This window comes from Cricetulus griseus, chromosome 5, assembly GCF_003668045.3.
Source record: "Cricetulus griseus strain 17A/GY chromosome 5, alternate assembly CriGri-PICRH-1.0, whole genome shotgun sequence".
Taxonomy (NCBI): domain Eukaryota; kingdom Metazoa; phylum Chordata; class Mammalia; order Rodentia; family Cricetidae; genus Cricetulus; species Cricetulus griseus.
This window is the reverse complement of record NC_048598.1, coordinates 118,347,810-118,371,769: the sequence shown is the minus strand read 5'-3', so window position 1 is coordinate 118,371,769 and position 23,960 is coordinate 118,347,810. Positions and strand designations below refer to the sequence as shown.

The 23,960-nt window shown below is 46.0% G+C and overlaps 2 long non-coding RNA genes across 2 annotated transcripts in view; both read left to right on the top strand.

Annotated features, from left to right (window-relative positions):
- The window catches only part of LOC103163968, a 51,231-nt gene extending 32,043 nt beyond the window's left edge, over positions 1–19,188 (top strand). The window contains exon 3 of the long non-coding RNA XR_004770024.1: positions 18,653–19,188. This is a non-coding gene — a long non-coding RNA (uncharacterized LOC103163968). The remainder of the gene's footprint in view (positions 1–18,652) is intronic.
- Positions 19,189–21,199: 2,011 nt separating this feature from the next.
- LOC113836017 lies at positions 21,200–23,476 on the top strand. Its single transcript, XR_003486025.2, has 2 exons — positions 21,200–22,143; positions 22,998–23,476. It is a non-coding gene; the product is annotated as an uncharacterized LOC113836017 (long non-coding RNA).
- Positions 23,477–23,960: the final 484 nt, after the last annotated feature.

Sequence of the window (23,960 nt, the reverse complement as noted above, 5' to 3'; positions counted from 1 at the left end):
AGACAAGTGGTTCAGAACTAATAGCTGAGGTATTTTGGAAGCTCATTTTCTGTGGAGTCTTGGGCTGGGTCTCATAGGTAACAGGGAAGGAAAGCAGCCAGCCAGGTGGAGATGAGACATCCAATAGTGTGGCTGCATCCCAGATCCCACTGACTGCTCCCAGGTGCTCACGCCCCAAAGTTCTCAGATCACCCCCCCTTTTCAAGAAAAGCAGGAAATTCAGGTTTTTTTTTTTTTTTTTTTTTTGGGGCAATCTCCTGCATGTTAAACTCTGGCAATGAACTAAACATTCCAAAAACACCTGGTAGGCCAACTAAAACACATCTGCAGGCTGAACTGACCCACAGGCTGCCGGGCCTCGACTTAGGAGTGGGCAGACACACTTTTAAAAAGGAATATATATATATATATATATATATATATATATATACATATATATATATATATATATATATATATATATATATGAGAAAACTGTTCCGTTTCCCCTCATTTGTAAACTGCAGACAGAACAGGAGGATCTTGGTGATGCTGGCTAACAACACAATGCCCTTGGTCTTCAGAAGAGGTTTAGGCTCCAGAAGTTGCCACAGATGTACCTGGTGGTTCCCCACATCATTTCAGGGCCTCCAAATCGGCTTTCCCTCTTTGATGGAGTGAGCTGACTTTCCTTGATATCCCTATCAGGTATGTCCATTTAGAAACGTACTCTCTTTTCTGAAAGGCCATCAACTCTATCTTCACAGCTGGGCTTCCAATAAAAGCAATCACTTGCACGCAGGCAATTTAGAGAAACAGTGCCTGAACCCAGCATGACCTCAACTAACTGATTTTTATGATAGGAAATGCTTCCAGGCCAAAAACCTCAAAAGTGATCAAAGGTTTTCAAAGACTGCATCCAACTAGCGCAGTTTATTGACCTTGGCCTGTGTCTGGGCCACAGTCATGCCCAGAGGATGTGGCAGAGGCAGACTCTGATTCACTTAACCGTGGTGTCTTATTATCTATCAGAAGGTTCATGCATCCGCACCATCCTGTTTGCTGAGGACTGGGATATTTCCTGGGATGTGGAACTTTCAGAGCTATAGTCATCAGGGTTCTCTAGAGGAACAGAATTGATAGAATGAATATATATATATATATATATATATATATATATATATATGTGTGTATATATATGGGTACATATATGGGTATATATATTTATATATATACACACACATATATATGGGTACACACACACACAGGAATTATTAGTGGTTTACAGGCTACTAGTCTAGCTAGTACCACAATGACTGTCTACCAATGAAAGTACAATAATCACAGTAGCTGTTCAGTTCACAAGGCTGAATGTCTCAGCTGGTCTTCAGTATATGCCAGAATCCTGAAGATTTAATTAGGCTCTTATGCCAGTGAAGCATTGGACTTGCCAGCAAGAGCAAGGACAAGCAGGCAAAGAGAGCAAGTTCCCTTCTCCCGTGTCCTTTTGTGTGGGCTGCCACCAGAATGTGTGGCCCAGATTTAAGGGGTATCTTGCCATCTCAAAAGATCAGATTTAGGGTAGGTCTCCCCACTTCAAATGGTTTAATTAGGAAAAATCCCCCACAGGTTTTTTTTTTTGGTTGTTTGTTTGTTTGGTTGATTGGTTTTTTGGTTTTTTGAGACAGGGTTTCTCTGTGTAGCTTTGAAGCCTATCCTGGCACTCACTCTGGAGACCAGGCTGGCCTCAAACTCACAGAGATCTGCCTGCCTCTGCCTCCTGAGTGCTGGGATTAAAGGCATGCGCCACCAATGCCCGACTCCCCACAGGTATTCTTAGCTGCTCCGGTTTTAGTTAATTCCAAGTGTAGTCAAGTTGACAACGAAGAATAGCCACCACAGGGGCTAAAACTTAGACATCCTTGGGCAAATTAGCATGACTGCTCATCCTATATCATAGGGTCCTTTTCTTAGTGTTCACACTATGACATTTTGATATCTTTTGACTGTCCCTTTTTTAAAAAAGTAACAACTAGTTATGTAGCTCCATGAGATCTCTTGCCTGTCATGTTAAAGGCCCTAGGTTTGGTTCTCAGCACCAAATCATCATCATCAACAATCTCATCACCATCTTGCATAGTGGCACATGCCTATCATCCCAGCAGTTGAGAGGTGGGAGCAGTAGGATCAGGAGTTCAAGTCTTGCTTTGGCTATATGAGACTCTTCTAAAAGCAAACAAAACAAAGCAACAACAACAAACCCCCAAAACAAATCAAGATTAAGGCCAGTCTGGATTACATAGTGAGACCCCGCTGTCTGAAAAATCAGTGAATCATGGGTGTGTCAACAGGTAAGGGTGCTTGTCATCAAGGCTGAGATCTTGAATTTGATTCCTGGGACCTGTAGGCAGACTTTTCTTTTTGGCCAATCAGTTCCCAAATAACTACAAAGAGGCTTAATATTAATTATAAATGAAGGGTCAATAGCTCAGGCTTGTTACTAGCCTACCCTAGTAGGCTATAACCTACATAATTCTTCCCTACCCTCTGCCGTGTGGCGTTACCTTCTTTCAACATAGGATGTCCATCTTGCTTCTTTCTGCATCTCTCTAGACACCCCTGACTCCGCCCTTCTTCCCAGTGTCCTTCGTCTGGTTTCTCCGCCTAACCTTATCCTGTCCAGCTATTGGCCAGTCAGCTTCTTTATTAAACCAATCACAGCAACAAATCTTCACACTGTACAAAGGGATTATTCTGCAGCAGGGAGCCACATGGGGAAGGAGAGAATTGACTTTGGAAAGTTGTTCTCTAGCCTCCTAACAAACCCACCCCACCTGACATAAATAAAATAAATACATGTAATAAAAATTTTAATCAACCAATCAGTGTCAAGACAAAACAAAAAACTCTCCTCTGTGAACTATATTGGAACTTAGTTTTCTTCCTGTTTCTAAAATTGCTTTCTTTCTTTCTTTCTTTCTTTCTTTCTTTCTTTCTTCCTTCCTTCCTTCCTTCCTTCCTTCCTTTCTTCTCTCTCTCTCTCTCTGTCTCTCTCGGTGCTAGGGCTTGAACTCATGGCCTTGCCTCACCCATCCATTTACCATTCACCCCACGCTAAGCATATGCTCTACCAATGAGATTCACTTCTAGCCCCTTTTTGGTTTTGTTTTTTGAGACAGGGTTTCTCTGTGGCTGTCCTGGCACTCTATCTGTAGACCAGGCTGACCTCAAACTTGGAGATCCTCTCACCTCTGCCTCCCCAGTGCTGGGTTTGAACACACCTGGCTCAATTCTAGCCTTTTTTGTTCCCTCCCATCCTGCCTTGAATTACTCTTCACAGTCCAGCCTTGGGGCTTCTGTTCTATTTTTGTCCATCTCAGTGGACTCACCTTTACATGGAGGAGATCTACAGTTGGTCCTTGAGTTCTTGCCTAAGATCCAACCCTCAAGCTCCAGCAAGCTCAGGAGTGTTTGCCCAAGGACACCCTGATGGTCTTAGTCCTGAGTCACTGTCTTGCAGTCCAGCTCCCAGTCGCTCCTCCACCACCCTCTTCCACTAGCAGAACCGTCACCCTTTGGGCTCTCAGCCTCAGAACCCCAGTGCTGTCCCAAATTAGCATCTGCACACTGCCCACAGGGGCCACCTGGAAGCCAGGCATGCGGGAAGACTCAGCGAGTGTTTACTCAATCAAACCAGATCTTGACAAAAGACTCAAAAGAAAGGGACAGATCACAGCACCCTACTGTAGGCTTGAAAAAGCCACATACGGGGTTTGGGCTGTAGGTCAGTTAGTAGAGTGCTTGGCTAGAATATACACTGTTGACAATACTGCATGATCCTGGCCTGGTGGTACATACTTGTAATTCCAGCACTCAGGAAGTAGAGGCAGGAGGATCGAAAGTTCAGCATCATCCTTGTCTACATGGCAAGTTTGAGGCTAGTTTGTGCTACATGAGACCCAATATTAAACAAGCAAACAGAACAGAAACAACAACAATAAAAAAAAACCCCACACAACTGTCTGAGATTTGGAGGGAAAATGTTGGGGAAAATCTGGGTCATGTTATCATTGCTGACCCAGTAAATTTAAATTTTCATTGATGTTGTTATGAAATATGACTTTAACTATGTAAAGATGTGTTGCATTTGTTTTTGTTGTGGAATATTACCTTAACTAGGCAAAGATGTGCTGCATTTGCTTAATTATGTAAAGATGTGTTGCTGTTTTAACTTGCCTGCCTCAGACACCTGATTGGTCTAATAAAAAGCTGACTGGCCAGCAGCTAGGCAGTAGAGGGATAGGCAGGGCTAGCGGGCAGAGAGAACAACTAGGAGGAGGAATCTAGGTTCAAGAGGAATAGAGAACGAGAGGAGAGAATGAGGGAGGAAGAGAGGGAGATGCTCAAGTCCAGCCAGCCAGGCAGCAGCCAGACACAAGGAGTAGGGCATACAGAATGAAAGAAAGGTAAAAAGCCCTGAAGCAAAATGTAGGTGAAGAGAAACAGGTTAAATTAAAAGAACTTAAACATAAGCTAAGGCTGAGCATTCATAACTGATAATAAGTCTGTGTGTCTTTATTTGGGAGCTAGTTGGTGCCAAAAGAAAGCCTGGTATAGGCATCTTTCAATCCAGTTGAGATTAACTATCGAAAGCCCATCCCTTGCCAACCTGACACCCAAATCCATCTCCTTAAACCATACTGACTTTCCAAATCCACACAACCAAGGTCATGATCCAGCCCAGCCTAACATTCCTTCCCAGAACAGAAGACAAGGGGTTTTTGATTGATTGATTGATTGATGGTGTGTGTTCATGGCATGGTGTGCATTTTGAGGTCAGAGGACAACTTTTGGAAGTCAATTCTCTCTTTCCACATGTGGGTCCAGAGGATTGAATTCAGGGAGTCAGGCTTGGTAGCAATTACCTTCATACACAACCCCATGCCATCTTGGCTGCCCAAAGAAGCCTCATTTCTTAAATGATTCTAGAACAACTAAGACTTTGGGGGCTTGAATTTCGGGGGAGTGATAGTTTATGCCTATAATCAAAACTCTTGGAAGGCTGAGGCAGGAGGCTCTCCACAAACTTGAAGCCAGCTGGGACTACATAGTGGGTTTCAGATCAGCTTAAGCTACAGCTTAAGACCCTTTTTCAAAATACAAAACACACACACACACACACACACACACACACACACACACACACACACACACGGGCTGAGGGGATGACAAATACAATTTGAATTAATAATAAAGGATATGTGTGGGTTATCTGAAAACTACTACCCTTTTTTTCCTCTATAAGGAACTTGAGTGTCCTTGGATTTTACTATCTGTGGCAGGTTTGGGCCAGGCCACCACAGACAGGGATGACTGTATTGAGTTGATACACAGTCAGATGTTCCAGGTCCCTGACCATCACAGGATCAACACACTAAGTCCAGATTCCACTCCTTTGCTTCATTTGCTGGAATCCTCATGGCAGAGTGCTTCTAGGCTCCAAACACTCCGAATCAGACCCAAACTAGCAGACAGAATCCAGATTTTTTTCCTTTCTTCTATCTTCTGACTTTTCTCCCACTCTTCTTTTAAGAGTTTTTTAGATTTTTTTGTGTGTGTACATGTGTGAGGGACTGGGCATGTACGGAGTGTGGAGGTCAGAGGTCAACTTTCAGGAGTCAGTTCTCTCCTACCTTGTAGGGTATCTGGGGAATCAAACTCAGGTTGTCAGTGTTGTATTTTTGTTTAAATTAGATATAAAGAAAAAGGGAGCACAAGATGAGACATATTAGACATATCAATCAGTTTATTATAGGCCTGGCAGAGTAGGGAGACTAAGAGAGAAGGGAAACAGGGTAAATGGCTGGCCACCATGGCCGGTCGCCATAGAGAGAGAGAGAAGAGAAGCAGAAGCAGACAGAGAAGAGGAGAAGAGTAGAGAGAGTAGAGAGAAGTGTAGAGAGTGTAAATGGGCGGGGATCTGTCTTTTAAAGGGGTCCTCTGCACCTGTGTGCAGACTTAGTTCCCATGGAACCCTGGGCTGACCAGGGTACTGCCTGATCCACCAGGTAACAGGGGCAGGCCAGCATAATGCCTGAGCCTTTCAGTCAGGCTGGGTGACAAACCCCTTTGCCAGCTGATCCATCTCCTTGGACCATCTCACATTCTTTATTTATTTGGTTTTAGTGTTATTTTTGTTCTGAGATATTCTGGTTATGTGGTGCAGGCTGGTTTCCAACTTTTTTCAGATTTCCTTTTAGATGTATATATTTTGTTTTATGTGCATGAGTGATATATATATATAATATAATATATATTATTATATATATATATATATCATACCTACTTGGTGCCCTTGGAGGCCAGAAGAGGGCATTGGATCTCCGGGAACTGGAGTTACAGACAGTTGGTAGCTGCCATGTGAGTGCTGGGTATTGAACCTGGGTCCTCTACTAGAGCAGGGCTTTTAACTGCTGAACATTTCTCCAGCCCCTTGGCCTCAAACTTCTGCTCCTTCTGCCTCATCCTCCTGAGTGTTGGGATTATGGTGTGTCCATCATGCTTGGCTACAGCACATGTTTTGTGAGATCCAGCAGCTTGGAAACACTGCTTTTTTTCTTAGGGGACTCTTCTGGCGTGGGTCCTCCTGTTCCATTATCCCCAAGCCTGGATTCTCCGGAGTTGCTTTTCTTAGCAAGCACACAGCTCAGAGCACACCCTGGCCTGGGCTTTCCCAGCCTCAGCAGTACCGGCATTCCACCTGGCTAATTCTTTAACAAGTGGCAGCAGAGGCAGGGTGAACTTTGCTTTCTGCTCTCCTATTCATTGTGAAGTATCTATCTGCATCCTAGGTACTTCCTATAGCTACTAATAGCATGCATAACCTGCTGTCATGACCACCCCAAATGTCACCAGTCATTGCCAAATATGTGGTGGGAGGCAAATTGTCTTTGGTTGGTGCTTTTACACAGAAACTGGCCAGAAGCCTATTCTAATAAAAAGGCATCTCATCCTATAGTCCCCACAGGTCATGCCCCAGCCTGAAGCTGTCCCCAGAGATGGGAGGAAAGGGCTAGTTCTGAGCAAGGCCCAAGGTTGCCTCTGACAGCCCACTGAAAGAGACAGATGGCACCCAATTTCTCCTTCAGAGGATCCCTGCACCCAGATGGATGCTGGGATTGGAGACACCATCAGAAAGGCTAAGCTGAGTCAACAGAGCGGCTGCAGGCCCTGGGGATTTCCATGGGGAACTGTGTGAACAGAATTCCCCCGGGATGATGGTCTAGACAAGGCTCACCCTTCCCTCTGCTTAGCAGGAGCTTCTGCTTCCCCATTAGGAAGAGGAAATGCTCCGCCTGTTTATTTTGGGACTGAGGATGTGTGGTACGTGTGCCTAGGATGGGCACCAGGACATTTCTTCCTGCATGGGGCCTGTTGGGAAACACGTGGCTTGGCCCTCCAAGAATGCAGGTAAGCCGTTAGGACAAATGGTAGAGTGGAGAACAAAAGCACATGAGAGTTAGTCTGGTGAATAAGAACATCTTAAAAAGCGGGTCAGAAACTGGAGTGGTGACCCGTGCCTGAGAGCCAAAGCAGCACCTGAAGTAAGAGACAGATCTAGGATAGAGACAGACAGACAATATACAATATACATGTAAATTAGAGCCAGGTATGCTGACACCTACCTATAGTCCCAGCCCTCAGGAGGCTGAGGCAGGAGGATGGCTAGGTTTAAGGCCAGCCTGGTCTATCTGCAAGGCTCTGTCTCAGAAACAAAATGGAAACAATGGACCATGAAAAACCCCAGGTGTTACTAAAGTGACTTCCTTGACAAATCAACTGGTAGAGTTGGGCACTGGATTCATTTTCTGTATACTATTATATGCCCTATCTCCTTCACATTTTTACTTAAAAAAACATTTTTTCTGGACCTTTCAAGTTGATAATGACGTATGCTCTTCATTATTTTTAAAAACCAAAAAGCTTTTTTTTTTTTTGATGATCTGGATACACCATATTGTTATTATTATTATCTTATTATTATTAACGTGTGAGCATGTGCTGCCCATGCTGGTCTAGGCTAAAGGACAACCATGGGCGCCAGGCCTCATGCTGCATCTTTGTTTGAGAGAAGGTCTCTGCTGTTTTTGCACTGCGTATGCCAGGCTAGCTGGCCCATGGGCTTCTGGGAGCTCTCTTGTCTCCACCTCTCTTCTCCCCATAGAAGTTCTAGGGTTGGGGGCTGGAGAGATGGCTCGGAGGTTAAGAGCACTGACTGCTCTTCCAGAGGTCCTGAGTTCAATTCCCAGCAACCACATGGTGGTTCACAACCATCCCTTATGAGATCTGGTGCCCTCTTCTGGTGTGCAGATATACATGGAAGCAGAATGTTGTATACATAATAAATAAATTAAAAAAAAAGAAGTTCTAGGGTTACAGACATCCCCCTCCCCAGCTTTTAAGAGGATCAGGGGATTTGAACTCGGGTCTTCATGGTTGTATGGCAATCACTTTGCCCACTAAGCCGTCTTCTCAGCCCTCTACCACATTATTCTCACTAAAATCTCTACCTAAGTAGATGGGACACAACTTTCATTGCACGCTCCCTGTGGCATGCCAAAAGCACAAAAAATCTTCCAAGTGTGGGTGAATCGGGTACTCTTTGGCTCTGTCCTTCCCTCTCCTCCTTTTCTCTTCTCTTCTGAGACAGGGTCTTACTCTACTCTGTGGGCTGGAACTTATTCTGTAGCTCAGGCTATCCTTATGTTTTGCAGGGATCCCTCTCAGTGCTGGGATGACAGAAGTCACCTTGCCATGCTATGAATCAGGTTCTCCCTGGGGCCTGTGACGCTCTCAGAGGAGTAAGGAGCCAGCCCAGGCTGGCTCTAGACAGTGGCTGATGGTAGAGGGTGGTATATCAGGGTGGAGCAGTGAATACCGATTCACATTCGTCCCACTTTAACTGTGACAGACACTGCCTGTCCTTTACATGCCACATCCAATCTCCACATTTGTAGATGAGAACTCTGAGTCTGGGACTAAAGTCTGTGGAATAACAGTATATAAGCCTAGCTGATTCCACAGGCTAGGAATGTTGGCCCTGCTGGGCAGTAGCAGGCACTTCCTAATGGTCTCTTTCCTATCACAAAGCCTCTTTGCTCAGCAAGAGGAAGCTTCCTCCTTCAGGACCCCTCTCAGCCCTTTTCCTCACAGCCACAATGCTCATGCATCGGCCAGACCTGCATGCTTCCTCCAACATGTCTGTCTTCTGTGTCTCCCATGTCCACTGCTCCTACTTGAATCCCATACGTCATCATTGCCCTCTGGATGGCCTCCCCACAGCCTTCTGGTTCCTTCCCTACACCACAGCTAGCACGGTCTTTTTAACAGGTTATATCACGCTCCTATTTCAAAGTCTCTAATGGTGCTTCAAGAAACCTTCAACCAAACTCCAACTACCTGCCTTGGCATGGATGTTGCTCTGCTTCTCTGTCAAGCAGCCTGGCTGTGGGGTCAGAGGTTGCTGTTCCTCACAGCTGGAGTGCTCTTGCACTTAGTAAGAACAGCTGGCTCCTCCTCACTCTGAGTTCAGCTTAAAGGTTGCTTCTCAGAGGGGCTCCCCCAAACCACCTGTGCCAAGTAGCTGCTTCATCACTTGCTGTCACATCTGCCTGTTTTAATGAGCCACGTGCTTGCCACAGTGGGTGTTTCTAACATTCCATTTTCACTCACTCACTTCCTGTGTCTTCCCACTAGAGTTTGTCCCCAGTGCCTAGAACAGGGATGCTCGTTCTGTATTCCTTGAGTAAACCTTTTGAGTGAATGGATGAATGACATTTTCATCTAATTAACTGAGTCAATTAACATTTATTATCTGGCTAGCACCAGATGTTAAGCTATGTGGATGGGCAAGATACATTAGCTCCCAGGAAATATTTGATTTGTAATGCCTGAGACCTGTTCTGAACTAAATTTAAAAGCAGGGTGCAGGGTGTGTGTGCCAGAGATGAAGTTCGGGTGATAGAGGGCTTGATGTGCATGCCTGATGCTCTGGTTTTAAAGCCCAGCACTGAATAACCCAGGCTCTCACTGGGGAGCAGTCAAGAGTTCATGGTTAGCTTTGGTTATCTGTTGAATTTGAAGCCTGCTTGAGGTCAGTGCAACCACGTCTATTAAAAAAAAGAAAAAGAAAGAGAGGGAACAAATGAAATAAGACTGACCAAATGTTGATGACAATTGGGGCACCATGACAGAAAGGGAATGTTATTGTGTTGTTTTTCTGATGTTTATGTATGTTTAAAATATCCACAATAAAAACTATTTTAGGGGCTGGAGAGATGGCTCAGTGGTTAAGAGCACTGCTTGCTCTTCTCAAGGTCCTGAGTTCAATTCCCAGCAACCACATGGTGGCTCACAACCATCTGTAATGAGATTTGGTGCCGAACACTGTACACATAATAAATAAATAAATCTTTAAAAAAAACTGTCCTATTTTATCAAAAATAAATGCCTATGCTGTTGTAGATTGTTGTGAATGCTATCAAGAAAATGGTATGGATGAAGAGCAGACAGGGACAAGTGACAGATAAGGAAAAGAGCATTCACAATGGCTCAGCATCATATAAAACAAAAACAAAACAAAACCCTTGCTCATTTGAGGGTCCCAGAGAAGACCAGTGTCCTCAGACAAAACTAACAAGGAACAAAGTGGGGGAAAAGAGAAGGATGAACCAATGAAGGCCAGACCCATAGGGATATGAAAGTCCTGTTAAAGATTTGGAAGTTTAAATTTAAGAAAGAGGATGCAGGCATTGGGGGTCAGAAAAACTGCAAAAAGCAAAGGCAGCTGGGATAGGCATTCGTGGGAAGGGTAACAGAGTGAACTATAATCCGGAGGGAGAAAGTCCAGGGTATTGAGGAAGTAGTCAGCGCCTGCGTGGGAGGAACCCTGGTGCTTGGACGGGTGTAGAGGGCAATAAGCCTAAGTAGGAAGGTCAGAGACAAATGCCAGCCATCATATTCTAGGAGTCTGGACTTTACTCCACAGACAATGGGGAGCCACCGAAGATATTGTGATCACTGGGAGATATGGTCAGAGCTGTGCAGGATAGATTCAGCGTGGGCCACAAAGACAAAGACAACTATGGGGGAGGAGGCTGAGGGTCCTTAACACTCAGTGATCCATCAGGCTCTGTGAAGCGGTCATTACACCTAACACTAGAGATACACAGGAGACTGCCCCTTCTGAGCTCAGAGAGGACTAAAATGACAATGACAATGCAATGAAACAAGCCCTTAAAAAAGGGGTTCACATGTGTACCCACATACATACAAGGAAGGAAGAAAAGAATGAACAAATGAAAGAAATCAGCTGGAATGAGCAGTAGTCAGAAAAGGCTTCCGAATGACATGAGACTTCATTGATTTCTTCCTCCCTCCCCCTCTCTTCTTGCAGTCCTGGGGACTGAACCCAACATCTTCTATAAGCCAGGCAAGCAATAGGCCACTGAACTGCACTCTGGCTTTCTCAAGGCAGCTGGAGCTGGGGAGAAGGAGGGCCTCAGAGTTGGGGAGAAATACAGAAGTGGACCTGAGAGCTCTGCTTTCAAGCTTTTTTTCTGATCACTATGGCAATGGACCCTCCTGTTTGCTTGCTGAATAACCCCAGGCCTTTGTTCCCTGGGGGTGGGGTGTCCTTTTCTCAGTTCTTACTTCAGTGAAATATGTTCTGTCTTTTTCACTGTCCTAGCTAATAACTTTAGACCTAGTATAAATTATTCTTTACCTTTGGTTGTGCCTATTGAAATAAACTATTTAAAGGGTAGGTGCAGTGGCAAAAAGTTGTAACCCTAATACTTGGGAGGATGGGGCAGGAGTACCATAAACTTGAGGCCAGCTTGGATCACATAGTGAGCTCTAGGCCAGTCTGGGCAAAATTGTCTCAGACATTAGGTAGGTAGGGAGATAGATAGATAGATAGATAGATAGATAGATAGATAGATTGATTAGACAGACAGACAGACAGACAGTAACCAGTTGATCAATTTTAAGAGGATGAACCCAGTCTGATCTGCATCTTTCTAAGTGCCATAGTGATATGTCCATTCAGGCAGGTGCAGTATCCCAGGGAGGCTAATGACTGCATTCATGTTGATGGGGTACAGGTAGATAGGGGATTACAGTCAAGGAACACTAAGGGATTAGAATTATCAGAAGAAGGATCCCAGTTTAGGTTTCCAGGTTTGCATAATAGGACAATTGTCTGAGCCACAAAATATAGAGGCATTCATGGCTGTAGAGATTCACAGTTCTATTTGGTGTATACAAGGTTACAGAGGCTAAGGAGCCTTGATAGCTCATGATAGCCTAAGGAGTCTGGACTTTAGTCCACAGACAGTAGGGAGCCACGGAAGATTTTTCTGATCATTGGAGAGGCATAATCATAGCTATCCCTTATGAAGGATGGTCTTGATCGGAAACAAGGCAAGGCAATCTTTACCTAAGAGGCAGTGTGAGTCTGACTTTAATGCTCAGCAATGGATTGGGTGCAAGTTATGTGCTTGAGTTGGAGGGAACCACGAGATAGAAATGTTCTAGTGGCAGCTGTATGTGTAGATCTGTGGGCAGAACAGGGACCTGAGCCAGATAGACGCAAATGGAAATCGGTAGGGTATGATTGTAGTCAAGGCTACCCTGAGAACATGTGGCAGATAACAGAAGAAGAGGGCTGAACCCCAGCATTTAGGAGATGGGCTGCAGAAGTAGAACACAGAAACAAGCCTTAAAAAGAAGCCTGGGAACCATAGAAGTTATGGCAGGGGAAAACTAGACAGGACATTCATAGGAAGTGAAGAGCTTGGCTCTAACCTTGCAAACTTGTGCAAGGGTGTGATATAGGCATGTAGGTGCATATGTGTCTTTTCAAGAAAGAAAGGAAAGAAAGAAAGGAGGGAAGAAAAAAAGAGAAAGAGAAAGAAAGGAAGAAAGGGAAGAAAGGAGGGAAGGAAAGAAAGAAAGGAATGAAGAAAGAAGAGAAAGGGAAGGAAGAAGGAAGGAAAGAAAGGAAGAAAGAAAGAAAAGAAAGAAGTTCAAAACAATCCTGGTGCCGTTGGGTGACCTGGCCCAACCCTTTACCATTGTCCAAGTGCGTCAGGGGAAGCCACCTGGCAGGAAGGAGCCAGGTGGAGCAGAAAGCCGCCAGTCTTATAGTCAATAACTGGTGATAAGACCAGATGTGTGGCAATATCAAATAATCAAGAACTGGCGTCATCCCCAGGCAGCATGGTCAACTGTCTTCAGTGTGGAGACAAGGAAGGAGTGGAGGAGTGTCCCAGACACCTGGGAGGGGGAGAGGGAGGAGCTTGAATTTATGGAGTGATCCATGCACTGTGCTAGACTCTGTGTGTTCTCAGCCTTTCCTTTAAAAGGCAAGAAAGCTGAAGCTCAGGGAGGTCAGATAACACAGTCAAGGTTACAGTGACTGGGTGGCCTAGGATTTGACTGGGGAAGGCCAAAGCCCTGCCTCAGGGAGCCCTTGGCTACCACTTAAAATCTGTCCATGCTAGTGGACTTCAGATGGACACTGACACAAACCCACTGAGGCCAGAGCTGGTTGTGAGTGGTGGCACACAGTCAAATCAATGGCCCAGTTAGGTATTCTTCATAAGTGGTTACTGTAGGTGGGTGCTAGCTTCTAAACCAGACTTCCGGTTTTATTCACACCACTTTCTCCTGGGTTTTTTTTGCCACTCCCAGCATGGGGTGAGGTGACCTGGCAGCTTACAATGAGGAGCCTGTCGGATCTATTGACCCAATTCCTGACAGGCTGCCAGGAACGGGGATGAACACTTTTTGCCGGCTTCTAAGATCCTAAGGACCCATCTGAGCCTATGTGTAGGCCAAGCAATGGTAAAATCTAAAGGCTATTGGGTGTCTCTCTGTTACACTAGCTTAGCATCATAGGCCTTACTTGCATTGCTGCCCAAAATCCTCAAATATCCCAGACGTTGGGTGGAATGACTATGCTCACCATGCATTCAATGAGCTCAGGGAAAAGCATAGACAGCCAGAAAGTACCAGGTGGGCTTGAATCAGAAGCCAGAGAGTAACTGCCAGGTCTCTCACTTCCTCTCTGTTTCTGTCCCCAAGGCTCTTGGCATAGATCCCCTGATCCCCAAGAAGTTCCCCGTCCCCTACTCTCTTTCTTTCTCTCTGACAAGAACTCCTGTAGCCCAGGCTGGCTTTAAATTCTCTATGTAGCTGAGAATGACCTTGAATTACTCTTGATCCTTTTGCCTCTACTTCCAGCATGTTGAGCTTACAGACAGGTGTCACCATGCTGAATGTGACGCATGCAACAGGAGTTTGAACTCGGAACCTTGTACATGCTAGGCAAGCATTCTACTAATTGAGCTATATCCTTAGTCCCTCCTCCTTTTTTCTAAGCTAAAGAAAAGACTGACCACAGGTGCAAAGTGGTAGCAAAGGCAATGTGGGCCTTGGGCATTCCTGGAGTCCCATTCAGAAACTTTTACTCCACAAACCTTTTTATACAGAGGGGAATAAAAAGTCCTGTCTCTCTTACAACTATTTTATATAATCAAAGGAGCCAATAAAGAAGGCATAGGCGTGTGTGTGTGTGTGTGTGTGTGTGTGTGTGTGTGTGTGTCTGTGTGCATGAACAAATACTTACACATACACAGCAGTGGCCTGGGTAGCTGGCAAATAGACCTCCTGTTCCCCATGTCTAGTGTCACACATAGCCTCGGTGACCACATTACCCAATCAAAAGTGAGGGCACACAGATTGCCCAGTGCAATGGTCTTTGAGGGAATAGCATACCAATAATGAAACTGATGCCACCCCCATGAGACACAGAGGCTGCTCCCTAACAATGGGACAGTTACACTCTGGGGACAGGCTCAAATCCTCTGATAGAGACCATGTTTTGTCAAGCGTGCAGGCCTGGATAATGTAAGCCCAGACTTCACAGTCACCCACAACCGATTAAGGATTAGTGTTAGCACACTTAGTTTTAAATCTGCTCTCATGGATGATCTGGTACTCCTGCAACATTAAGTGAAAGAAAGTTAGAGCCCAGGTCAATCATGGCGATTCAGGTTCATAATCCCCGTACTCGGGAGGCTGAGGCAGGAGGACTGAAGGCTCGAGGACAGGGCAGTCTGTGCTACACACTAACACTCTTGAAGGGGTGGGGAGAGACCTGAAATTACATCTTGTTTTAGGGGCTCCTGTGGTGTATATTACATACTAATTGGACCAGACAAGGGTGCAGTTTGGTGGCCCTAACAAACTTGAGGCCCTGTGTTTAATTCTAGATACTGCATCTCCCCACCGCCCAAGTAAAAAAATTACCTCTTCTTAAAATACTTAGTGGGTAGAGATAAAAGAAACTGTGGATTTGAGCGACATCAATTCAGCATCATTCCTCCCAGGAACTCAGTGTTGGGACAGAGATAAGGGAGGGGATGCCGTGAAGTGCTCGGGCTACTAATTTGCCTTGAGACACATAGGGAGGGATCGGTAAGCCCAAGACTCGGGGTCCGGAGGATGATTAATTGGGGGTAGGCTGGCTTTACTTTTCAATTGCTGTAGAACAAAGTAGTCTAGTTTAGCCACTTAAGAGGACAATAATACTCTTAGTTTCTATGTGTCAGGGACCCAGCTTAATTGGATTCTCTGCCCAGGGTCTCACTAAGTGCTTTGGACTGCCTTCATCCCTGGAGTTTGGGGCTGTCTTCCAGGCTCATATGATGGTTGGGAGAATTCAGTTTCTTCCATATAAATCATTAAGTCCTTGGATTTTATTTATTTATTCATTCATTTAATTGGCTTTTTTTTTTTTTTTCCTGAGTCAGTCTTCAGGCTGGTCTGGATGACACTGAACATCCAGTTCTGCAGCCTCCAGCTCCCAATCTTAGAATTGCAGGCATGCACCAATACTCCTGGATTCTGTAGGGTTTTATTTTTTATTTTTTGCTTTTCCTGTTGTTTAGGTTATTAAAACGGGATCTCACCCTGTGACTCAGGCTGGCTTCAACTCATGATTCTCCTGGTTCAGCCTCCCTACTGCAGAGATATCCGTGTGCACTGTCTTGCATGACTGGGTCCTTGTTTTGCTAGGTGTCAGTAGGGACCACACTTAGCACCTAGAGTTGCCTCTGAGTCCTTTTTCTGTGGCTCCTCTATAGGCCCCGTCGCATCTTGGTGGCTGACTTCCTCAAGGCCACCGGGAAATTGGTTCTGACTTCAGGAAGAGTCCCAGGACCTCATCTGATTAGCTGAGACCCAGATAATCTCCCCCTGGATTAACCCCAAGTCACCTGATTAGGGGCCTTCATTGTATCAGTAAAGCTCCCTTGCCATAATCCAGAGCATGAGGCCCTATTAAACTACCCTCAAGGGGAAGAGATTAAATGTGTGTACCAGAGGCAGAAATCTTGGCAGCCAGCTGAGAGTCTACTAGGACCAGGAGGGAAGACAACTGTCAGGGAAAGTGAACTTTTCTTTCTTTCTTTTTTTTGGCGGGGGGGGGGGGGGAGGCGGGCGGTGTTTTGTTTTTCGAGACAGGGTTTCTCTGTAGCTATGGAGCCTGTCCTAGAACTCACTCTGTAGACCAGGCTAGCCTTGAACTCACAGAGATCCACCTGCTTCTGCCTCCCGAGTGCTGGGATTAAAGGCGTGTGCCACCCACCACTGCCTGGTAGGAGTCAGCTTTTCTATGTACATTGTAGAATGAATTTTTTAAAGATTTTAAGGTTTATTTTTATTTCATGTATAAGAGAAGTGGCTCTCAACTTGTGAGTTGCCACCCCTCAGGGTGAGGTCAAATGACCCTTTTACGGGGGTCAAATATCAGATATCCTACATATCAGATATTTACATTATGATTCATAACTGTGGCAAAATTACAATTACAAAGTAGCAATGAAAATAATTTTATGGTTGGGGGTCACCACGCGTGGGGAACTCTTTAATAAAGAGTCAACCATTAGGAAGGTTGAGAACCACTGTGTAAGAGTATTTGCCTGCGTGTGTATATGTGCACCACATGTGTGCCTGATGTCCTGTGAGGCCAGAGGGCATTTGAACCCCTGGAACTGGAGTTACAGATGGTTGCGAACCATCAGGAGGGTGCTGGGAACCGAACCTGGCTGGTCCATTAGAGCAGTCAGGGCGCTTAACCACTGCGCCACTTCTCCAGCACCTGAAGAATGAATTTAAACTCCCTAGGCTACCAAGGAAAGGGAGTGGGAGGAGGGGTGGGGAGGATTAAAGAGAAGATGGAAGCCAAGGTTGCTCCTGAGCAAAGGGGATGAAGGAGCAGGATGAAGGACGGATGATATATTCAGCAGCAATGTGGCTTGAGAGAGGCTGGTGTCCAGCTGTAAAGTGAGGGGCTACGGAAAGGGTAGGCGGAATTCTGGGTCCATTTCCCTGCTTTTTCGGTTAGTGTTTGTCCTCTAGGCTGACGGAGGAAGACAGTCCCACAGCAGGAGCTTCACTTTGAACTTTCCCTCACTCCATTTCTCTACCCTGTCTGCAGCCCAACTCTCTGCAGGGCTACCGAGCTCACCCACCAGGCGGACCATCACAGCTCTGTGGGTCTACAGAGATGCATATCCATGTTCATATCTTACAAACGGGAGACGAGCTTTGTCCACCGAGTCAATGTGTTGGTTGTGTGGAGAAGCCAGAACATGGGCAGATGGGAGAGGATTAGAAGACGCCAGGGATCTCGGTCGATCTATAAAAAAAATAAAGTGCTAAGCGGGAAGTGAGGAGGCAGTGTATCTGTGAGGGGTCCCAGAGTAGCTATAAGGTTTGGACAAGAATGGAAAGGGGCGTACCAAAAGTGAGGGGTTTTTGCTGATCAGATCTCTCTCACCTCACCTCCTCTTTCTCTCTTCTCCCTCCCTCTCTTCCTCTCACTTTCCTTCCCCACCTCTGATCTCCCTTTTGATATAGGACCTAATTCTATATCCCGGGCCAGATGGCCTGCAACTCACTATGTAGCTTAATCAGGTCATTTTTACTGCTAAATTACTAATTAAAAATGGGAAATCCCAGCCAGATGGTGGTGGGGTTATGCCTTTAATCCCAGCACTCAGGAGGCAGAAGCAGAGGCAGGTGGATCTTTCGAGGCCAGCCTGGTCTACAGAGTGAGTTCCAGGATAGCCAGGCCTACACAGAGAAACCATGTCTCAAAAACAAAAACAAAAACAAAACCCTACATATTATTGATCACATGTGTATTGTTTTGATTTTGAAAGCTGATATTAAACAGTCCTTGGAATCCACAGTCATATAGCCAGAATTTTTGTGGTTATGGGCATGGATCAATAAATCATGTGAAATAGTTAAATATATTTAAAAGAGGCCCAGAGACAGGCAGTTCCCCCAAATACATGTGTAATAGTAGACTTCCAGAGACTATATTACAGGATGCTGGCACGTGCTTCCCCTGTACTAAGTCTGGGCTTCAAACCCCAGCAGCCAAGACAGAGCCCAACAACAACAAATGAGTAACCCCCAACTCATCCTGTATAGTCTGTGCTGTTTTTCTGGTCTCTAGGGTCAGCCACGCTCCCTCCCTGGAGGTGATGCCTCGTCCTCAGCGATGGAAGTAACAAGCCCCGTATTTATTTTCTAGGTTCTGTGCTTCCTTCTTTCAAGATGAACAGAAATCATGTCCCTGCTGGAGCTGGACAGCATTTCTGCCTATCACACCTGTGAGCAGTGTTTATGGCTTCCAGACAAGGTCAAAGCTGCAAAGCCTACATGACAGCTGGGCTGCCTTCCCCAGCCCAGTCTCTCCCCTCGACTTGTTGGCACGGTCTTTCAACCTCCAGATTGCGTGTGTTTGGTTCAGTTGAAAACAAAACAAACCACAGTCACACTTCACCTTTGCTTGTCTGTTTTGCAGAATGAAGCTTCCAAGGGGCCGGCCTTCACCCTACCTGGCTCAGAGAACAGTAGTGTGGGGGGTCAGTGAAAAGGAACTGCAAAGTAGACTTGGGAGCTGGCATGAGGGCTGACTTCCTTCCAATAAGCCTAAAACATCTTTGCACAATCCCACAGAGCCAAGCTCCTTGCCACCAGCTCCTAGGTCAGTCATTTGACATGCTGTCCTTAGAGCAGGCCTCTACATGGTATGCATTTCCACTAGTGAACACACACACACACACACACACACACACACACACACACACACACACACACACACACGACCTCTGTCTGGTGACAGATTGGGGTCTGAAAGCTCTGGCAGCCTGCGTGGCTGATGGCAGAATGTTGAGTCTGTTCTGTCTCCCTGGAGTCCCTCTGCACACGCAGGTGCACGTCAGCGCCTGCTCTAATTTTATCCCTGGCTGATGGAGGAGACTAACTGAGCAGCAGGAAAGAGGCTATTTTGGGTCTCTCTGCAGCTCTGGGTTATATAAAGCCTATCACCGTGACCTGCATTACTTTGAGGCTGAGCCTCACTCTCTTGCGCATTCTGTCACAATATGTCATCAACACACACACACAGACACAGACACACACACACACACACACACACACACACACACACACACACACACACACACAGGGCTCTTGGGGAACGAGAAGGGAGGTGTGTACTGAGGAGTGTGTGTGCGCGTGAATGTTCCTGCCAGCTTGCATATACTATCTGGTGAGGGCATTGTAAGTGAAGGAAGCTCATTCTGGAAGGAAATGGAAAGATCTTTCTGATGGAGAAACGTGAGGGTCCGTGCTTTCAGCTTTAGGACAGAGTGTTTGTGAGCCGATGTTGAGGATCTGCTGTTGGCATGGTGATAAGAATAATTTCTATTTTGGTAACTTTTCATTTTAAAGGAACCTAAGGGGCTCGTGAATTATACACAAATGGTTCTGCATTGGAAAGGCAAGACTTTTTTATCTGACATTAGCAGCAGCTGCTGCGTGAGCAAATGTGATCGTCCTGTTTAGAGATGGGCTGTGGCAGAAGAGGCCCACACCCATGGAGATAACCTCACCTGGAAAGTTTCTCCTCATAGGCCAAAGCACCCCTTACTCTGCAGGGAACATGACCGCCTTGCTAAAGAGCCCCACTGGTTTGATTTAATCATATTCCACATATGATTTGTCTTCAGATTTTCTCTGAGATTGCATCTTTTATTTTTAGATATATATATATGTTTTGATAGATGAACATACCACAGACCCTTACGAGAACATCCTTGAAAGTACTAGGTTTCTCCAAGTGTGTGCCGTTCACACGGAACAGGAGTGATAGGGCTCAAGGAGTTTATGCCCCGGGCATCTGTCCTTCTCATTTCTAGCAGGGTGAGGAGACATCCCGTTCTCAGTGAGCCACATGTTTCCCGTATATAATCCCCATGGGTACATTCTGGGTGACATGATGGAACCCATAAAGTATTGCCCGGGGGAATGCAGACTTGGCAGGTCTGAACCTTGGCTGTGGGAACTGCCAGAACGGGAGGCCCAGGGCCAGGACTCCCACAGTTGATTTGGTTCCCGTCACTTGCAGCAGCTGTGGCCATGGAGTTCCCATAAGTCGTAACTTGAAGGCTGCACTGCTTCTTAGCTGCCCTTTGAGAGGAGCTGATCCTGCTCCCACTTGGCCAAAGTGCTTCCAAGGGATTTTGGAAAGAAAAGCTTGAAGCTTTCCACGAAGAAAGCCAGGGGAATCCAGCAGTTAGCTACAGAGGGCAGAAAGGGGATGGGCCTCTCAGAGAATTCTAGTGAAGAGAGCCGCTAAGAGAAGGAGGAAAGGGAAATGAACCAAAATCAAAGACAGAGTTTTCAGGGGCCGGATGGGGAAATGAAGCCAGGAATGGGGAAGGTACAGATGAATCACTGTGTGGCTTATTAATAACGGCATTGGATGGAATTTTCTCACTTGTACCCTCCTTTCCCCCTTTTTCCAGGCTGGGAGGGAGCAGCTCACTATCCTGCCTCCTTGGCAGTCTACTTGATGCCTTCGGGTCTACGCCTGCCCATTTGTCAGTCTCAGTCTCTCTCTGTTTCTGTCTCTGTGTGTATGTGTCTCTCTTTGTGTCCCTGTCTCCTCTCTCCTCCTCCCTTCCTTCTTTCCTCCCTCCCTCCATCTCTTTGTTTCACTATATAGCACAGACTGGCCTCGAACTTACGATCCTCCTGCCTCATCGTCTTTATTTCTGGGTCAGAATGTCATTTCTAACACATAGGTCTAGACTGACAGTCAGACACGGCCTTCTGACTAAGTCTTTAGTTTATTTTTTTTATTGTATTTTTTTTACAAGATCTCACTCTACATATCCCTGGCTGGCCGGGAAATGCTCTCTAGGCCAAGCTGGCTTCAGTCTCACAGATGCACCTGTCTTTGCCTGCTGAGTGCAGGGATCAAAGCAAGCACGTAACATACCTGGCTCTGGCTTCATTTGCATAACCACCTTCCCAGGTCTTCCCTGTGGACCAACCCCCTTTCTCCAGGCTTCTCCTGTAGAAGTCCAAGCTGTGACTTCTACAGCTGAGTGCTTGCAGACTCTTGTCCTCTGTGTGTTTTTATGGGCTGTCCCATCTCCCCAGAATGTCCTTCCTGATGTTGTTGCTGTTGATGCTAGCTGTGTTTGTGTAATACGTAGCCCAGGCTAGCCTCAAGCTTGTCATTCTCTTACTCAGTCTCCCAGATATTAGCATTAAGGTGTGAGTTATCATTTTTTTCCTGGAAAAGTTCCTCATTTTTTTTTCCTCCAGATATTGACCCAAGCAAGTTGTTTTGACTCCTCCTGCCCTGGATCAGATGTCTCTCCCCTGGAACATTTGTTCACCTTTGCCTGAGTTGCTTAACTGCCCTGCAGTCCACCTAGACCATGGGTGTCTGGAAGACTGGGATCATGTCCAGTGGCCCAGCACTCGGGCTACCCAGCAAGTATCTGTTGAATGAATGACTGCATGGGGCAAAACCCACATTTCAACACTAAAGCTTCCTCTGGGTCACAGATATTCGAGGGGGACTTGTGGGCAATGTCAGTATGGTGGAAGAAGGAAGGCCAACTCCTGGGGAATCTAAGAATAGAAGCAGTAGTCCTGAGTTATCTGCCTCCAAAACCTAAACAGAGGGACAAAACAGCTGTGGTCCATTGCTGCACCACCCAGGTGAGATGCTGAGTAAGATGACTCATGTCACCAGTCAGTAACTGCCTTCTGGACCCCATTCCAACCCATTTGTGGAAGTAGAGCATATAACTCGCACATGGACCTCAGTGTCCTTCCCAAAGAATGCCAGACCCCCCACCATGCCAGAGTCCAAACCAGCTGTGACCCTATCATGACCGTCAGAACTTACAGCCAGTGGATCTGTGATCTTAGGGACTGGGGAGCTGAAGCAGGAGGACTGTAAACTTAAGGCCTACCTGAGTGGCTTAGCAAGACTGTCTCAAAATAAAGAGTGTGTTTGGGGGGGCGGGGAGACAGGGTGTAGGGATGAAACCCAGTGGTAGAACTTGCCTAGCATGAGTGAGGTTCTGGGTTTAAGCTCCATTAGGTGGGTAGGCGGGGTGGTGAGAAGGTCGTATCTCCACTCACTGGCTGCCGTCTCTGCCCAGGTCAGTGAGGCTGACCTCAGCGACTGAGCATGGGAGAAAGTATGGAGCACCTAATGCTTGACCAGTTGCACCAAACCAGGGATCAGGGAGCTGAGGTGTGCTTCTGGAAAAAACCTGAAATAAGACCGGAGAAAGCCCCAACTACAAATCAGGTTTAAATGGTCTATTTAATTTAGGCCATTTAATTTAACCTCTGATACAGTCCTGGCAATACTTTTGTGATGGCTTATCATCAATTTGTGTGTGTGTGCATGCACATAAATATTATCCTAAGTCCTTTGCTCTTACACTCTGAGGGACTCTGAGATAATAGAATCATAGCGACAGCAACCCAGGAGTCAACTGGCTATGAGAAGGATGGGCATATAATTGGCATTTGGGTGAAATTTTTAAAAATTTCAACAGTTCCTTTTTAGGCTTATGAATCTTGACAGTCACCTTGCTTTGACGGAGAAGGAAAGAGAACAGCCTGTGTGATAGAGAGCCTTCAGGAGAGAAGGTGGAAAAGGACTTACCCTAGTCAGTGAGGATACTACAACAGCTGCAGTGGCTGGGATAGCTCCACTTGAATGAGATGACGCTGGGCCACTTAGGGAAAAGAGAGAAGATCCCGAAGATGACAAGGACCACAAGTCAGGGAGAGGACTTGGGACACACAGCAGGAGGGGATTAAAGGATTATGTGTATTGGGCCCCTGTTACCAGCACCCAGAAAGGCATGCACTTTAACTGCCAAGAAACTAATAATGAATTGGAACACCATCACTGTGCTCAACCTCTGTGCTATTTCAAAATCAGCTGTACACTGGCTTTGTAGGGCACGGTGGGTGAAAGCCAGTACAGGCTCTTGTGTTGTCATTTAATGATTAAAAAAAAATGTATGTGCTTATTTTGGTTTAGGGGGACAGGGTCTCAAGTCGCTGGCTTTGAACTTGTTATGCATCCAACACTGTCTTTGAACACCTGTGGGTTCTAGAATTGACGTATGTACCCCCCACAATGGGCAATCTGAACTTTATTTTTTTAAAGACAGGGTCTTACTACGTATGTTCAACTGGCCCAGAATTTGCTTTGTAGACCAGGCTGGCCTTGAACTCACAGAGATCGGCCTGCCTCTAGATCTAGCTGCCTCTGGTGGGATTAAAAGTGTAAACTAACACACCTTGCTCTCTGATCCTTTCCAGGACAGCTAGGCTACACAGAGAGACCCTGTCCCAGGGGTGGGGCTGAGGAGCAACTAACTTGCTGACATGCTAGCTGTTCTTTTGAATGTTCTACACCCATCGTTTCAGACAAACCTCACAGCTTTCCTAGGTAACCCTTTGCTAAATAAGTATGCACATCTCACTGGTGGGCAAATAAAGACATT